The sequence below is a fragment of the Narcine bancroftii genome, chromosome 2, assembly GCF_036971445.1.
Source record: "Narcine bancroftii isolate sNarBan1 chromosome 2, sNarBan1.hap1, whole genome shotgun sequence".
NCBI classification, from domain to species: domain Eukaryota; kingdom Metazoa; phylum Chordata; class Chondrichthyes; order Torpediniformes; family Narcinidae; genus Narcine; species Narcine bancroftii.
The window spans coordinates 256668868-256681353 of NC_091470.1; the positions used below are offsets into that span (position 1 = coordinate 256668868).

The following is a 12486-nucleotide window of genomic DNA, read 5'->3' on the forward strand; positions in this document are numbered from 1 at the left end:
CATATACATGGAATTTAACTCTGACATCAAAAGTGTGGAGTGTTTGACTTTGGTAAGTCAGACTAGGGGAAAACTTACAACAGTGAATGGTAGGGCTCTTGACTATGTTGTAGAACAAAGAACTGAGGGGTTACAGATGCATGGTTCCTTGAAAATGACAACTCTGTGGGCAAGTTGGTGAAGACATTTGGCATGCTGGCTTTCATTGGGTATAGAGTACAAGTTAGGACCTCATGATTCAGATGTACAAGGCATTGGTGAGACCACACTTGTTGGAGTATTATGGGCAGCTCTGGTTACCCAGCTATAAGAAGGATATCAAGAGGTGCAGAGCAGATTCATGATGACCTTCTCAGGTGAAAGCTAACAGCTGCTGAGATGCAAGTGAATATAAAAGGACAGTACAAGGTACAAAAGTCCTGTTATTGGACTATAGTTTAATAGCAGAGCATGAACAATATCAATCCAAACCCATATTCAAATCCCAACTTGTCAGAAGAACTAATATTAATCAGGGTCATTATCAAATTATTGGACTGTCAGAAAAGAAAACAACATTTGGTCTGTAATGTCTACCAAGGGTAGGAATCTATCATCCTTCAAACACCAGAGTTGTGTCTCTCCAGACTCATCAGAGAGTTGGGTTTTTTTTAGCAGCTTCCTCACTCAGGAAAAAATAGTGCAGGATGATTCTACTCTGTTCCATAAAACAAGCAAATGCTACACTTCAACCAGTGCCAATGGACTGGAGAATGAGCAAGATTATGCAAGCATTCAATTTAATCATTTAATGATGACTTTATTAAACATAAGTTGAATAGAAATAAAAGTCCAAGCATTGATTTAAGGTAATAATGCAGCATATTCTTTTTACACACTCAGTGGAATTCATGCAACCTTATAGAATCACCATCACCACCAGTTGGTGAGAAAGAACCCCACCACAATCTCACTCGCACTCTATTTGTAAATCCCTCTCTTGGACTTGTTAAATGAAACAGTCTAACTTGATCTTGTTTACAATGAATCATTAAGCCTCTCATTCCCTCATGCTGAAAAATGCTTAAAGATTATTCTCCAATGCAGCCATCTCCAGAGGATTATTCAGCATTATTCAAAGGGAAACTCAAGTGAAGGCATGATTATTAAGATTGGGATTGCTGGTTTAGGATTTGCAACTTTATAATATAACTAGAATTTATGCTGAAAACTAAAATACATATATGTACAAAGTCACATCATGTGGCACAAAAGAAGTAATGCTGTTTAACAAGAGTAGAATAGAAATGTTCAGGTGGCCCTCATATGATAACACAACATTCATGATAAAATCAGTTGAAACTGCATTTAGTCAGTTGTTAGTGAAGCATTTACAGATTGAATGTGCACAATAAATAGTAATCCAGTAAACTAATTAACAGATTAAATACATGACTATTTGGAACACTAGCAGAGCTTGTTATGTAGTCACAGTGTAATCACATCTTTAATTCTTTGATGTTTTCAGATATAGTGATTTCACATGACATTTTTGTCAACTGTAACCTAACAAATTTAAAAGCAGCATTGTATTTATTCCAGTGCAATTTGAACTCTCATCAGCTCAATTTTATTGGTATAAACCAACATGCCTTTCTTTTGATGAGTTACTCCTGAACTCCAAGTAAACAAAAAAGTTTTTGACCTGAAACAGCTACATTCTGCAAGGAAAGGTGAATTCCAAATGTAGTAACTTTCCCTCCTCAATGGGTAAGTTTGTGTTTGAACAAAAACTAGAAAAATAAAATCAGTCAATAATTAGGATGGAATTTAAATTGAAAAATGAAATCCAGTTTAAAATATTGTGGGAGTTCATCTGGCCTCTCAAGCTTGCCATACCATTAAATGTGATCATGGCTAATCTCTGTTCTCATTCTGTGAGTTCCCCACAGCCCTCAATTTTTTTTGTCAGATTTCATATTTATTGTCAGAGTACATACATGTCATCACATACAACCCTGAGATACTTTTTCCTGTGGGCGAGGGAGATCCCATGATTATTTTTTTTTAAAAGAAATCTACCACCATTTTAAATGCCTCGACTGATCCAGCTTCCACAACCTCTGGTATGAAGAGTTGCACACACAAAAATGCTGGAGAAACTTAGCAAGTTACACAGCATTCACAGAAAGTATAAGGTATCCAACATATTGGTCCTGGGCCCATCATCAGGTACAAGGAGAAACAGGCAGGTACCTGAATAAAAAGAAACCTGGGTTGGGGGGGGGGGGGGGTGGTGGGGGGAGGAAGATGAAGGAGGCTGAGAGGATGGAAAAAGGGACAGGGTAGGAACATTGGCTAACAGGTAAGAGGATATGGGTGAGAAGATGGAAGAGACAGTTGAGAAGTGATGGTGAGAAGGCAGAGAGTGAAAAAGAGTAGCTGTTAAGAGAAGGAAGGGAAATGAGCTGGAGGAAAGGAGGGAGGGGTATGGAAAGAGGGAAGCAGGGGATTGGGGAATTTGATGTTAGTGCTGTCAGGTTGGAGGGTGCCAAAACCAAAGGATAAAGAGTTTGCAAAATTCACCACCCTCTGTGAAATGGAATTTCAACATCTTTTCTTTAAATCACCAGCCCTGGACTTGCCTTGATCCCAGATAGTAAATGGGGTGGAATCTGAATTGATAGAAGTTTTGAATGGGTTGACAGAATCAGAGATTTAACCATTGTGAAGTCCAACTTGAAATCGCACTGCCGATAAATCTCTGATCTTTGGAAGCAACTAAAATGATACCATAAAATGCCAACTGAGGACAACACAGTTTATTTTCTGAATATGCAATCTTGCAAAAGAAACAGGTTACTGCAATTTTAATGATGATCTTATACTGACAGAAATAAGTCAATATTGCACATCTCTCACTGTGAAGACCAGCTAGAGCAGTTTGCATTCCTTTTTAAATGTAGCCTCTTACAATAAAAAGCTGCGTACAATAATGTGCTTTGTTAAATATTTTCTTCCTGCCATTTTGTATGTCAAAGATCAAAATATGTCATGGACACAAAACATGATTTTTATTATTCAAAACCTCAGTCTTCTGATCTAGATATCTAGACTTCCCCCGGCCCACCCCCTCTAGTCATGAAGTAGTGAGCATAAAAATGCCAAAACAAGAGAATCGGATAGTGGTTACTAAATCTAAAAAAAACAAGGGGATGCAAAGGGCAGACCCTGATCTGCGAAGTTAACTCTCACCAAATATAAATGTAATAAAATTCCTAAATTGTACAAATCTGCTCAAAAACAGAAAAAAATATTTACAAACATCCTTTCAATTGCAGTAGTAGTAAAACTTTGGCACTGTGGATAGAAATGAATCTCTCACTTTCAGAAAGACATTTGTACAGTTAGTCAGTCCTTCATTCCTTCTCTGTCTGCTGTTTCACACAACACAGAGTCCAAGACAGAGTCTCGGTTAATTTCTGTGCGTCAGAGAACAGAAATGGTTGCTTTCTTCTGACACGTCAGTCATTTTCTCATTTGGCTTCCTGCAAAGGGAAAACAAAAGGAATGTTACATCTTTTATCAGAGGACAACTCCTCACAAAAAAAAACTATACTGAATCACAAATCACTTGTATTTTTTTTTATTGCGATCGAGTTTTCACCCCCTTATACCAACTATTCTTGCGTCTCATCGACTTCTGGCTCAGGCCCAAAATGTTGACTGCCTTTTAGGTCCTGTAGATGGTGCATGTTCTGCTGAGTTTCGCCAGCACTTTTCTTTTCTGCTTCAGATTTTCTTTCCGTTTTCTACTTTGCGGAAATTTCTTCTTAAGACTTCTGAAGATGGGTCCTAAAAGGTAACATTAATCTCCATACACACTGTCTATTGATTGGCTTCAAATGCACAAGTGCCTGGTCATTGGCGGCAGGGGTTGGGGGGGAGGGGGTGTGCAGGTTGTGAGATTATGAAGTACTAGCCTCCATATTCAAAGAAGGATGCAAATATGGTTGGAGCTGTTCAGAGAGGTTGCACTGAGCAAATACTAAATTAATATATAAATATAATAATAAATAGTCATTAAAAAGAGGAGGGTTTTCTAATGAGAACTGATCACAGGGCCAAGCTAAATGTCCACTCAAGCTCAGAAGAAAGGTTGATTGAAACATGCCAGAAGCAGAGGAATTTTATTACCAAGCTAAAGGATCTGTGTCTTTCCCACTGCAAATGGATTCTCGGCTTCCTCATTGACAGACCCCAATCAGTGTGGATCGGCAACATCACCTTCTCCAAGTTGACCATCAACACAAGGGTTTGTACTTAGTCCCCTTCTCTATTCCCTGCACATCCTTGTCTGCGGAGCCACGTTTAACTCCCTGATCTACAAATTCTCTGACAGCACCACCATTGTTGGCTGAATAACTGGAAAGGAGTCAGGATGGAGATCGAGAGTCTGGTTGGGTGAGGCCAGAACAACAATCTTGCTCTCAAAATCACCAAGACCAAGGATCCGATTATTGATTTTAAGGAGAGGCGGAGGGATCACACACCTGTTGATAGGACAGAGGTGGAGGGGATCAGAATCTTCAAGTTCCTGGGAGTCCATATCTCAGAAGATCTCTCTTGGAGCCAGCACATCAGGCACAAGACACATCAGATACTCTACAGGTGCACGGTGGAAAGTATACTGACTGGTTACATCACAGCCTGGCGTGGCAATGAAAGTGTGCAGGAACACAGAAGGCAGCAGAAGGTATCAAACATAGCCTGGCCAATTACCAGTTCTGACTTCCCATCCATTGAAGATATCTATGTGAGGCGCTGCCTCAAGAAGGCAGCCAACATCATAAAGAACCCCCATTATTCTGGTCACATCCTATCCTTGGTTACCTTTGGGGTGAAGGTACAGAAGCCTGAAGACCAGTATGTTTAGGTTTAAGTATAGTTTTTTTCCAACAGCTATCAAACTCTTGAACCTCCTTTGTGACACTAATCAGTGTCCGCTCCAACACTACAAAAGGATTGTATATACTATTATCACTTTTTTTGCACACTGATTGCTGATTTCCACCCCCCCCCCCCAACCCTCTCCCCACCTCAGGGTTATTGACCCTACTTTGCAAGAAGCAATTCCCCCTCCCCATCTAACAACTAGTCCCCATTCTGTTCACTGATTCCACCCTCCCCACCAGAGTTTATGACTCAACCAGCAAGAACTATTTCCCCTTCTCTACCAAGGCCAGAAACCTGTAGGGAAATGACACATTCAGGGGGAAGTTCCTGAGAGAGAAAGGAAAAGAAAGATCTGAGGATGACTTGAAACAGAGGATTAGGAGATGTGGAGCAACAACCCAGCTGGTCACTGTCTTTTCTTGTTTGTAATTATTAATCCAAAAGGCCAGTCAACAAACAAAAGTAAACTTTCCACTGCTAACATCCATTCCTAGTTTGTTTAATTTACACAACATATCGTAATGCAACAGAATATTTATTAGACAACAGTGTAGCACTGCTGGTGTAGAAGGTTTCCAACCCGGAATATCAACCATTCCTTTTTCAGCAGGTTGTGTTGAGCTCTGCTGGTATAACTTATGCTTCCTTCATACAACACCAGGCTACATGGTCCGGAGTTTGCATGTTCTCTTTTGGACCAAGTCAGCTTCCCCCGTTGAAGCCCATAATCACACAGTATGTGAGTTGGTGAAATAATCAGCTACAAGTTGCCCCTATTACAGAGATAAGATTGGGGTGCAGAACAGAGTGAAGGTGCCCAATTAAACAAAATGATCACAGTTTCATATTCTGACCCTTGCTGTTTGTAATATGCATCAATAATTTAGACAAGGAGGTTTGTGGCAAGGTGAGTTTGCTGAGGACACAAAAGTATGTGCTATAGTGGTGCGAGGAGAACATTTCACAAAAGGCATAGTTGATTCCTCTTTGATATGTTCAAAAGAGTGTCAGTTTGGAATGCAGCAACATTGAGACATGCAGAACCTCAAGGTCAGCTAAGAGTGAAAAACAGGATTTACTGCAAAGATGCTATGCCTGAATGATGAGCCTGGACCAGGGGTTAAGAGTTACGAAGGTACAGATTGGTACGATGTCAGGGAGAAGTTATGGTCTGTGTTGAAGGCAGCGATAGATAAGAATATACAGCTGGTGCAAAGTTAGGAGTTCTGAAGGGTATAAAAACTAGCAATCTCTTTGAGCAAGTTGGAATGTGGCCTTGGGACTTGTATCCAAGTTGATAGTCAGCGAGGGAAGCAGCCGGTGGCCGGAGGAGGGGAGCGGCAGGCGTGGGAGAGCGGAAAGGAGAGAAGCAAGGAGGGATGGGACTGTATGTACACAATCATGTTCCCACAGTATTGACAGAATTTTCCAGCTGTATCTCTGTAAAAATATTTTAGGTAGTACAGTATTTATATAATCACAATAGAGTACTTGTATATTTACAATAAAATACTTTATTTAAAAAATCTTTTAATACTTGTAAAGTTCCTCCTTTCTCTGTAAACACCTCATTGCTAAATCAGAATTCTTAAATATTTTGTTATACGTGGACAGTGAAAAATAGGACGAATATCAGATAGGGAAGTGGGCTAAGGAATGACAGATGCTGTCCATCTTGGAGAAGTTGAGGTACCGCATTTGAGTAAATTGAACCAGGAAAGGATTTACTCTGTTAATGGCAGGGCCATGAAGAATGTTGTGGAGGAGGGGGATCTCATGGTACAAATACATACTTCTTTAAATATGGTAGAAGAGGTAGACTGAGTAGTGAAGAGAGTGTTTGGGACATTTGCCTTCATCATTCGGGGCATTGAATACAAGTGTTTGGATGTTATGGTGGAGTTATTAGTGAGTCTGCACTTGGAATATTGTCAGTTTTGATTGCCCAACAATAGGAAGGATACTAAAAAGATGGAAAGGGTTTACCAAGTTGTTGCTAGGATTAAGAAAGTTGCATTATTGTGAGAGATTGGGAAAAATAGGTCTGTTTTCCTAAGAGTGTAGGAGTATGGAGGTCTATAAAAGGGATTGTCATGGTGAATAGTGGCAGTCTGCTTCCTAAATCTAAGGCAAGAGGACATAACTGCATTAAAATTCCCAGTACCAGGAATTCAAACAACCAGCAAAAAAAATCTAAATAAAAATAAAAAGTAAATAAAAGTTTAAAAGTGTAAAGTTCTCCGAAGCAACACACAACTCCTTGGTGAAGATGGGAGCAAACATTCTGCCAGTGGAGCATCCTGGACGTGTCCCCCAACAACAGCAACTGCTTGAATGAAAGTTGAATAAAGTTTAAAATTTCATTATAAAATTTTAATATTTTTAAAATTTTTAACATTTAAATTTCGACATTCGGCATGCTAACAGGCCATTTCAACCCATGAACCCGCACTGCACAATTACACTCAAATTAACCTACAACCCCCAGTTGGAGGAAACCCTGATGCAGGGAGAACATCACAACCCCTTACAGACAGTGCGAAATTCGAACCCAGGTCCCAATCGCTGGCGCTGTTACAGCATTGCGCTAGCCGCTACGCCAACAGTGCCACCATTGAGTTTGAATGAAATGGTGCCACCCAGGATTAAGAGCCAGCCGATGATGCTCGCCTCTGGGCTACTCTTCCAAAGTGTCTCCCTGTCCCTGGCTAGCAAGAGTGCATTTTGTAAGTTATTGGAATTACCTGAATAAAGTGAACCTTACATAATTAAGCATTACAATACTGATTATTTTTTCCAAATTACTTTGCATTTTGCACTGACCTTTTAACAAAACTTTATTCTTAATGCAGCTGTATTAGTTTAGCATTGTAAGAGTGTGTCAGGCACATGGAAAATTTGCATATCCAGCATCCTCAATTCCAGTAGGTGCTGAATACCAGGGATTTACTGTATAAAATTGAGGAGGTGGGGGGGGGGGGGGGGCTGGGATTTAGAAGGGACTCGAGGGAACAGTTCTTCACTCTGAGGCTGGTGGAGATAGGTACATTAGCTTCCTTAAAGAAACACTTGGATAATCAGTAGGCATTTGAGGGGTCTGGGCTTAATATGGGCAAATGGGTCTAAAGCAGGAAGGTACGTTGTTCTGCATTGAAGAGCTGGGTCTGTTTGAATGAGACCCTGCTGTAGTATTCTGTAACTCTAATAAATATTCAGTTACAGATCGTTAAAAAAAATGGGCGCAGGTACTTTTGTGGTGTTGAAGTAGCTCATGGGAGAAGTTGGGTCCAATTCATGAGAAATTGGCATCAGTAATGGGGAAGGAAAGAACTGTTCAAAGGGGATAGGCTCCATCTGAATTGTCATGGGTCCTGGATCCTGGCAAATCGCATAACTTGGACTGTGGATAGGGTTTAAAACTAAATAGTAGGGTGGTGGGTTCAATGGATTGGAGAGGGATGGATAAAATAAAAGCAAAAGTTAAAAACAAGAAAAATTTTGAGTGTATAAAACTCAAATGCAAAAGACACAGATTACCAGATTTTTAAAAACACAATGAGTCTAAGGGGACCTTATCTGAATGGCCATAGGATACAAACAAGATCAGTGAACTTGTCGTGCAAATCAGTGCAAAGGGGTATGAATTAGTGGCCATTACAGAAATGTAGCTGCAGGGTGAAGAGGACTGGGAATTAAATATCCAAGGATATCAGGTAATACGGAAGGACAGTCAGGAAGGTAAGAGGTGGGGTTGCACTCATATTTAAGGAGGAGATCAAGGCAATAATGAGAGATTGTGAAAGATCTAAGGAGCAAAATATTGAATCCATCTGGGTAGAGATTAGAAATAGTAAAGGGGGAAAAAATATCACAGGTGAGAGTTGTCTTTGACCACCCAATAATATTACAGTCGCACAGGTAACAAACCAAGAAATATTGGAGGCATGCAAGGAAAGAATAGGAATTATCGTGAGGGGGATTTTAACATGCACATTGACTGGGTGAATTAGTTTGGTTGAATGCGTGCGTGATGCCTTTCTTGAACAGCATGTTAATGAATCTACAAGAGGACATGCCATCTTACATCTGGTCCTGTGCAATGAGATAGGTAAAAATCTTATAGTTAGGGTCTTGGAAAGAGTGATCACAGTATGAGTGAATTTCTCTAACAAATGTTCAGTCTAAAACCTGTGTATTATGCCTAGACAAGGGAAACTGCCAGAGGATGAGGGAGGAGTTGGCCAGGGTAGATTGGGAACTCAGGCTATATAGAGGAATGGTTGAGGAACAGTGGAAGATTTTTCATGGTGCTCAACAAAAGTATCTTCCACTTAAAATTAATGGTGGTGAAGCCAGACTTGGATAACCAAGAAAATAAAGGAAAGCTTCAGAGAAAAAGCTCATGCATACAAGGTCGCCAAGGGCGGTGGGAAACGAGAAGATAGGGAAAATTTTAAAAAGCAACGAAGAATCACAAAGAAAGCAATTAAGAGAGGAAAGGTAGACTATGAAAAAAAAATTAGTAAAAAATAAAAAAACAGACAGTAAAAGTTTTTATAATAAAGTGAAGGTTGGTACCTTTGAATGAGAAGAGGGAATTGATAGTCAAGAAATAGATGAGGCTTTGAACGGCTATTGTTGGTCTTCATGGTGTAGGACACGACAAGCATGCCAAAAACAAATGTTATGGATGTGATGGGAGGTGAGGACCTGGATGTAATAGTCATCACTAAAAAGTGATATTGTGAGTCTAAAGATAGACAAGTCCCCTGGTCCTGATGGAATGCATCCCAGGGTATTGAAAGAAATGGCAAAAGTTATAGGCAAGGGTTGGGTGATAATTCATCAAAATTCTCTCAACTCTGGGCAGGTCCTGGTGGATTGGAAGACCGTGAATGTCACACCATCATTCAAAAAAGGATATAGGCAAAAAACAGGGAACTATTGGGCAGTTAGTTTAACATCTGTTTTTGGGAAAATGCTTGAAGTTGTCATTAAAGAAGAAATAGCGAGGCATCTGGAGCAAAATAAATCCATCAGGCAGATACAGGATGGATTCAGCAAAAGCAGGTCCTGTTTGACAAACTTACTAGAGTTCTTTGAGAATATAATGAGCACAGTAGATAGAGGGGAGCAGATGGACATTGTTAACCTGGATTTGCAGGAGGCATTAGATAAAAGACATACATAAAGATGCATAAAGTTAGGGATAATGTATTAGCAGGGATAGAGGATTGGATAACCAATAGAAAGCAAAGAGTTAGAATACAGGGGAGATTTTCTGGTTGGCAATCAGTGGTGAGCAGGGTGCCATAGGGGTCGATGCTGGGCAAAATACTGTTCATGGTATACATTAATGATCTGGAAGAAGCGACAGAATGTAGTGTATCTAAGTTTGCTGTTGACATGAAATTGAGTGGAAAATCAAATTGTGCAGAGGATACGGAGATATGCAGATACAGATAGGTTAAGTAAGTGGTCAAGGGTCTGGCAGTTGGAGTACAATGTTGGTAAATGTGAGGTGTCCACTTTGGAAAGAAAAATGGAAGATCAGATTATTTTTAAAATTAAATTTAAACATACAGACATAACAGCAACAGGCCCTATTGGCCCACGAGCCCGCGTTGCCCAATTTGAATGGTGGGAGGAAACCCACGCAGACATGGCGAGAACGTACCAACTCCTGACAGACAGCATGGGATTCGAACCCCAGTCCTGGTCGTTGGCACTGTAACAGCGTTGCGCTAACTGCTGCTGCCTTGCAGAAGGACTTGTGCATGATTCACAAAAGGTTGGCTTGGAGATGCAGCAGATAGAGGCAAACGGAATGTTGGCCTTCATTGGTCGAGGGATCGAGTTTAGGAACTAGGAAGTTATGCTGCAACTAACTGCACAAGATATTGGTGAGGCCGCATCTGGAGTACTCCATGCAGTATTGGTTTCCTTACTTGAGGAAGGATGTACCGGCTTGGGAGGTGGTGCAGAGGAGGTTCACCGAATTGATTGCAGAGATGAGGGGCGAGTTTATGAGAGATTGTGTCATCTGGGACTGTACTCGCTGGAATTTAGAAGCACGAAAGGGAATCTTATAGAAAGGTAACAAATTGTGAAAGGCCAAGATAAGATAGAAGTAGGTAAGATATTTCCATTGGTAGGGGAGACTAGAACTATGGGATATTGCCTCGAGATTCAGGATAGTAGATTTAGGATGGAGAGGAGGAGGAACTGCTTTTCACAGTATGGAATCTCTGGAATTCACTGGCCACTGAAGCAGTGGAAGCCACCTCACTAAATATATTTTAAGACAAGGTTGGATAGATTTTTTTTAAACGGAGTAGGGGAATAAGGGATATGGGGAAAAGTCAGGTAGTTGGAGAAGAGCTTAGCATCAGATCAGCCATGATCTCATTGAATGGCAGAGCAGGCTTCATGGGCCGGATGGCCTATTCATGCTCCTATTTATTTTATTCCTATGTAAGAATAATTAAGGGGAAGTTCAAGAGCCTGATAACCACTGGAAAAAATGTTCTTGAACTTGCTGGAATGGCATTTCAGATTTCCGTACCTTCTGCTTGAAGATAGCAGCAAGAAGTGAACAGACTAAAACAAGAAAGTCTGTAGACGCTGGGGTCGAGTCTAATACACGAACATACTGGAGAAACTCAGCAGATCACCCACCAGCAACAAGAAGTGAAGAGTAACCAACATTTCAGGACTAGGCCCTTGGTTGAGTATAAGCAAAAGTCAGAGAGTTGCCTGAATAAATCAAAGGGGGGCAGAGGAGGAGAGAAGGAAGGAAGGGGCAGGGGGAGGAGAATAGGCTAGTAGATAAGAGGCCATGGGTAGATTTTGGCAGCTTCAACAAGAGTGCTGTTAATCCACAAGGCTGGCACAAGGAGTGCAGAGACACAAGTTTAAACTTCTCCACGAAATTTGAGCGTGGGTTAAAGATACAGAAACAGAGAAAAATATTGAGTGATGGTGACCACAAACCTACCAGATAGTCAATGAAAATTGATTGTTCTTTGAGGACGAAACACACTTACCTGTTCTGAACCTTGTGTGATTGGCACAGCAAACCTTTCAGTAAATGCTGGCCTTCCCAGCAAACCGAGGAACCACAACCCCTCCCAAAAAATCATAACAAAAGAATGTGTTGTGAAGATGTTGCTTGGCTTGGAAGCCTGAGCTGTTGGGAGAGGTTGAGCAGGCTAGGGCTTAATTCCTTGGCGTGCGGGAGGATGAGGGGTGAGCTCATAGAGGTATATAAAAATCACGTGAGAAATGGATCAGGTGAGCACAGAGTGTCTTTCTTCCAGAGTATGGGAACCGGTAACCAAAGGATATATGTTTAAGCTGGGGGGGGGGAGGAAGAGATTGAATAGGAACCTGAGGGGGTAACTTTTTTTTTTATACAGAGGATGGTAGGTGTGTGGAATGGGCTGCCAGAGGAGATGGTCGAGGCAGGTACTATTTGAATTTTTAAAAAACAAACTGGACAGGTACATGGAGAGGATGGATTTAATTTTAATATAGCAAGGTTGAGACCCT

General features: G+C 40.8%; 1 protein-coding gene across 17 annotated transcripts in view; it reads right to left on the minus strand.

Moving 5' to 3' along the window:
• Positions 1–417: 417 nt before the first annotated feature.
• Positions 418–12486, minus strand: part of zhx2a (zinc fingers and homeoboxes 2a) — a 104408-nt gene continuing 92339 nt past the window's right edge. For 15 of the 17 annotated variants that reach the window (XM_069920927.1, XM_069920921.1, XM_069920925.1 and 12 more), the window contains one exon: positions 418–3527. The gene's annotated coding sequence lies outside the window, so the exon portion shown is untranslated. Of the gene's footprint in view, positions 3528–3656; positions 7265–12486 lie in introns of all 17 variants that reach the window. The other 2 variants (XR_011352145.1, XR_011352146.1) reach the window with 2 other exon arrangements.